The following is a 6,000-nucleotide window of genomic DNA, read 5'->3' as shown; positions in this document are numbered from 1 at the left end:
TTGCACTGAAGGAGGTGTCCGCAGAGAAGGACCCAGCAGCCCCTCTCCAGTGCCTGGAGTCCGGTCCAGCCCTGCCCCCCACGCCCGCCCGATGGGATGGGGCTCTGGGAGGGACGGGGATGGGACGTGGCTCCGTCTCTCCCTCCCCAGAGCTGTTGGTAGCTGTGTGCGCCCGACCAGAAAGGGCTCTTTATGTGCCCCCGGCTGGGCAGCCAGATGTCATTCCAGCGACACCTCCTGCATGAAAACAAGGCTGCTGGGAGAAGGTCACCGGCCCGCAGTGCACTCAGCTCCGGGCTGCCCGGACCCCCCCACCGGGCGATTTCCATCAGGGAACAGAGGGGGAGGAGTGTCACGCTGGCACTAGGGCTGGACTGAGGCCTCCAGAGACGGAGGCACCCTGCGTGTGTCCCCGAAGCAGGTACAGCCCCGTGAGTACCCCACCCCCCCATGTGACACAACCATACCCTGGCCAGGGGAGTTCGGTCCCCAGGGCCCAGATTCCCAGCTGGCAGTGGGAGGGGGCTGTTCCAGCCTGGTCATACCTTGGACCGGTTCAAGTGAGATGTCTGGGAAACCCCACAGCCCAGGAAAAGGCCTTTCCTGATGGAGGCAGAAACTGGCTCCCAGAGCCCCAAAATCCGACACTGGTAGGGGCTTCCTGACAACGCAGCATGGAGGCCAAGGGGTTATGGCACCAGCCTAGGCCCCAGGAGACTGGGGTTCAGTTCCCAGCTCTGTGACAGATTCCCTGGGTGACCTCAGCTCATCACTTCTCTGCCCTCTGCCTCAGTTTCCCTTCCCGAGCTTTGTCTGTTTAGACTGTGAGTTCTTTGGGGAACACACTGTGTCCCTCTGGGTCTGCGCAGCGCCCGGCGCGACGGGGCCCTGATCTCAGTCAGGGTCTGTGCAGCGCCCGGCACAATGGCGGTCCATAACTCCATTGGGTCCTCCAGCTGCTACCGTAATACACCTCACAACAGACTGTGTGTGGCCAGCTCCCTCTGGGACGAGAGAGTGTCTCTGAGTCCAGGCCTGCCAGCGCCATGGCTAGGGCTGGGGGGAGGTGACAGTCCGAGGACAGCTCTGTAGTTCTGCAGCAAATCCCCAAGCAGGAACCAGCATCCTGGAAGGGCTGGTGACAAAAGGACCCCACCCGCTTTATGGCTGGGGCGTGAGCAGGCTGGAGAGCTGTAGGCGCTCCCCATGCAGCAGGAGACCTGGGGTGGGGCAGGGAGAAGTGGCCCCAGCCCAGCACCCCCTGCAGTTCTGCAATGACTTTACTCCACCAAAGGCCTCCTGCAGCCCCTGGAGGCCAGGCAGGGGCAATGGGGCCGCACCGCCAGGGCACGGTCCCGGGGAATCCCCTGGCATGGGGGGTCTTCAGCAGAGGGGGCACGGCTGGGCTCCTGGGCAAGGCCTTTGTCCATGGGGCCCCCTCTGGGTGTGCCAAGGAACCAGACACAGTGCCCTCATTTCAGACCCCGGTGTAGCTTTGAGCAGGGCCCGGCTGGTGCTCCATGTGGCCCCCAAGGGGCCATCAGCCAGCTGGGGATTGCTGGAGTACAGTGCACACTGGCCACCCCCCACCCTGAGATGAGCTGCCCTTACCTTAGAATGAGTGTGTGTGTGTGTGTGTGTGTGTGTGGAGAGGGGCAGGTGCAGGGGCTGGCTATGCTGGCTCCATGCCAAGTGGGGGACTGAAGTCTAGTGGAGAGAGCATTGGACAAGGATTCAGGACACCTGGCTTCTGTTCTATGCCACTGACCAGCTGCATGGGTCCCTGCCGTTCTCTGTACCTCAGTTTTTCCTCCTGCCCTTTGGCTATTTAGACTTCAAGCTCTTTAGGGAAGGGACTGTCTCTCACTCTGTCTATGCAGCGCCCGGCGCGACGGGGCCCTGATCTCAGTCACTGTGTGTCTGGGCAGCGCCCGGCGCGATGGGGCCCTGATCTCGGTCACTGTGTGTCTGGGCAGCGCCCGGCGAGACGGGGCCCTGATCTCAGTCACTGTGTGTCTGGGCAGCGCCCGGCGAGACAGGGCCCTGATCTCGGTCACTGTGTGTCTGGGCAGTGTCCGGCGTGATGGGGCCCTGATCTCGGTCACTGTGTGTCTGGGCAGCGCCCGGCGCGATGGGGCCCTGATCTCGGTCACTGTGTGTCTGGGCAGCGCCCAGCGCGATGGGGCCCTGATCTCGGTCACTGTGTGTCTGGGCAGCACCCGGCGTGATGGGGCCCTGATCTCGGTCACTGTGTGTCTGGACAGCGCCCGGCGCGACAGGACCCTGATCTCACCGAGGGCCTGCAGGCTCCGCTATAGTAATGTGAGTCCAGTTTATAGCCCCTTTGTGGTGCACACAAGGGAATCTGACCTGCGACAGCCATGAGGGCTCTGGGATCCCTCCCCCGCCCCTGCGCTGTGGGAGGGTCTGTACGAAAGGAATAAAGTTGCCATTTGGATCCCATTTTTTGGGACAGTTCAAAACAGCTCAGCCGGGCCAAGTGATGCTAAATTTATCGGCCAGAGGCGCGACCTGACTTCACCCCCCATTTCCATCCAAACCAAGAAACACTCCTGGTCCGTCTGATTAGACCCGCTCAGCAAAGCGGCGTTTATTCCCAGCCCGCCGGGGCTCACCACAGCCCTGCGCCAGGCCCGCAAATAAACCCCAGTCGGCTTCAGCCCTGGGCCGTGCTGCCCCCTGGAAACAGAGGCAGCTGTCCCGACAGCCCCAGTGGGGCGGGGAGCAGGGCAGGGCAGGGAGAAGGGGGGATGCCCGGCCGGAGAGAGGTGGAAAGGAAAACAAGCTACAGCCTGGAATGGAAAAGTACAGGGGCACCGCGGGCCTGGCTGGGGAGACGCACACCAAGACACTGGCATATGCACCCACATGCACAGCCCCACCCACAGGCCCCCCCCCCGGTAACGCCCCCTCAGCCCAGATCCTTTCGGTTGGTAGCACAACTCTTCAAAATGCCCCGCAGTCCACACCCACACACGCGCGCTCACACACATGTGCGCGCACACAAACACACACATGCATACACATGTGCGCCACACAAATATACACGCACATCCACAAACGTGCACACGCACACACGCAGACACTCACACGAACGCACACAGCCTGCAGCTTATCTCGCCATAAAAGAAGCTATCACCTATTCTCCTGGGGGTCAGGGAAGGGGCAGGAGGCTGGAGGGGGGCAGGAAGGGGGAGGGGCGGGATGGCTCAAGGGGGCAGGAAGGGGGAGGGGACAGGAGGCCTATGTGGGGCAGGAAGGGGGAGGGAGCAGGAGGCCACTAGGGGGCAGGAAGGAGGGAGGGGACAGGACAACTCTGGGGGGGGTCAGGAACAGGGCATTCAACATCTTAGACCCTAGTTCAAATCCTGCCCATGTCAGCAGTCAGAGGTGCCCCTGCCTGGTTTGAGCCCAGTGCCCAGCAGGGGGATGCCCCCAGCCCCACCCGCTTGCCCAGCATGAGGACTGAGACGGGTCCCCACTCTCCACATCTCTCCAGAGGGAAGCCAGCGGAGGGGGGGGGGGGCCTGTGGCTGTGAACCCAACACCAGCCTCCTATGAGGAACCACCACAATGAAAATACCCCTCCCCAGCCACGTCTCCCTCCCCACAGCCACCAGGATGCCCCACATCCGGCTCCATGCGCTGGGGCTCACTGGGCCACGGAGGCCGATCGATCCCCGGGGCCCCGGGCCCAGCCCTGCAGGGCTTTCCCGTGATTCCTGTTTGCTTTGCTGTGAAGATTTCCTCCCATGCCTGTGCGAGTGCAAACAACGGATCCTGGGGAACGCCCAGCTACCCGGACTCACCTGCGTCAGCCCAGCCTGCGGGGCCCTGGACCTGTGAAACCGGACCCGCCCCAGGCCAGCGCTGCAGGGCGGGGCCAGGATCCCGGCCGGGCTCTGACCTTTCACCCCCATGTTTGGGGCCCTGGAGCGCAGGGAGCCCACCCCAGCTCCACGCCCAGCCGGGCTTGGGACGCTGGCGGGTTTGCAGCTCAAGAACCACTGGACACACAGACACACACACGTACAGAGACGCACACAGAGAAACGTACAAAACATGCGGACACACACAGACTCAAGGGCAGAGACACGTACACACACAGACACACGTGCGGGGTCACAGACACACACACACGTGCAGACAGAGACACACACATGCAGATACGGATACACAGATGTGTGCGTACACGCCCACACCCACAATGCGGACCGGGTCCCCAGAGTGCCTAGCTGTCACGCAGCCCCGGGGCGATGCTCGGGGGGTTACTCCCAAATAGAGCGACCAGATAGCAAGTGTGAAAAATCAGGACGGGGATGGGGGGTAATAGGCACCTATATAAGAAAAGGTCCTGAATATCGGGACTGTCCCTATAAAATCGGGACATCTGGTCACCCTACTCCCAAACCCCAGCGGATTGTGCCCCAAGGGGCCAGCCGTGCTTGGAGGGGAGTGACAGAGCAGCAGTAGCAGGGGCAGCTCAGCCCTCCTACTATCCGTGCAGCCGTCCTGGATCAGGTGAGTTTCCCTTCAGCGGTGGGGGGCGGGAGGGGGGGCAGCGGCGAAGTGGAATACCTGCCGGCAGTTATAAATAACCGACAGGACGGCCCGGCAGCCGGCTCCGCCTAGACTACAATGGCCCCTTTGAGGCTCCCAGCCCCGTGCCTCCGTCACGGCCACCCCAGCCCCGTCATTGCCCGGCAGACACCTCCTCCGAACGCAGCCTGGTTCAAAGGCCTCCGGGGCTGGCCTGAAACGGCTCCCCCGATGCCTTCGCCTCGTCCTCCCATCTCTCTATCTCCGCTCTCCCCTCCAGCCTCCAAAAAACCAGTCCAGCCGCCCCAGCCTTCCCCTCGAACTGGGCCAGAGCCAACCCTCAGGGCCCCCGAAACATCAGAACAAGCTTCTCCCCTCCTGCCTGCGCCCCCTTTCTCTCAGTGGGACCTCGCCTTGCTCAGAGGGGCAGGCTGGACGGGGCGACTGCTAGACACAGCCGGAGTCCATAAACCAGAGCCGCAATCCTTGCTAGTTACCTTCTGTCTATTCCATGAGCAGCTACAGTCCCCAGGTGAGACCAGGCCCCCGCACAAAAGGGTTACTGTGTTTGTGCAGCTCCTGGCACAGGCATACGGGCACTGATATCAGGGCAACATCGTGCCGGGCGCTGCACAGACCCACAGTGACCGAGATCAGGGCCCTGTTGCGCCGGGCACTGCCCAGACCCACACACTTACAGAGACGCACACAGAGAAACGTACAAAACACGCGGACACACACAGACTCAAGGGCAGAGACACGTACACACACAGACATACGTGCGGGATCACAGACACACACATGCAGACAGAGACACACATGCAGATACGGATATACCGAGATCAGGGCCCCATTGCGCTGGGCACTGCCCAGATCCACAGTGACCGAGATCAGGGCCCCATCATGCCAGGCGCTGCCAGAACACACAGCTAGAGACAGCCCTGCCCTGAAGGGCTCACAGTCTGAGCAGACAAGACAGATTATTCCCCCATTTTACAGCTGGGAAGCTGAGGCCCAGAGAAATTGACTCATTTGCCCAAGATCCCAGAGGGTCTCAGTGACACACCCAGGAACTGGACCCCAGTTTCCCATACTCCAGCCCAATGCTGTGCCACACTGCCTGGACCTCTCTCTGCCCCTCAGTGTGTCTCTGATAGGCATTACTTGTGAACTGTGGCCAGCACAGCCGGAGACCTCACCCATCAGAGGTGCCGAACACCCACAATTCCAGCCGAAGCCAACGGGTGCCCTGAGAGTGCACCCCCCCCCAAGCTGGGTCCCCAATATCTGAGGACACTAGTGGAACTGATGGGCCTGTGTTATTGCGAGAAGCCTCCCAACTGCCCGGAGCCCCAAGGCAGTGACCCTCAGCCTGACTACAATAGAGGAGGTGGGACACAGCGCCCCCTAGCGCCTGCCACGGGCACTGAAAAACGGGGC

The sequence above is a fragment of the Natator depressus genome, chromosome 23, assembly GCF_965152275.1.
Source record: "Natator depressus isolate rNatDep1 chromosome 23, rNatDep2.hap1, whole genome shotgun sequence".
NCBI lineage: Eukaryota > Metazoa > Chordata > Testudines > Cheloniidae > Natator > Natator depressus.
Note: the sequence above shows the minus strand (reverse complement) of the source record.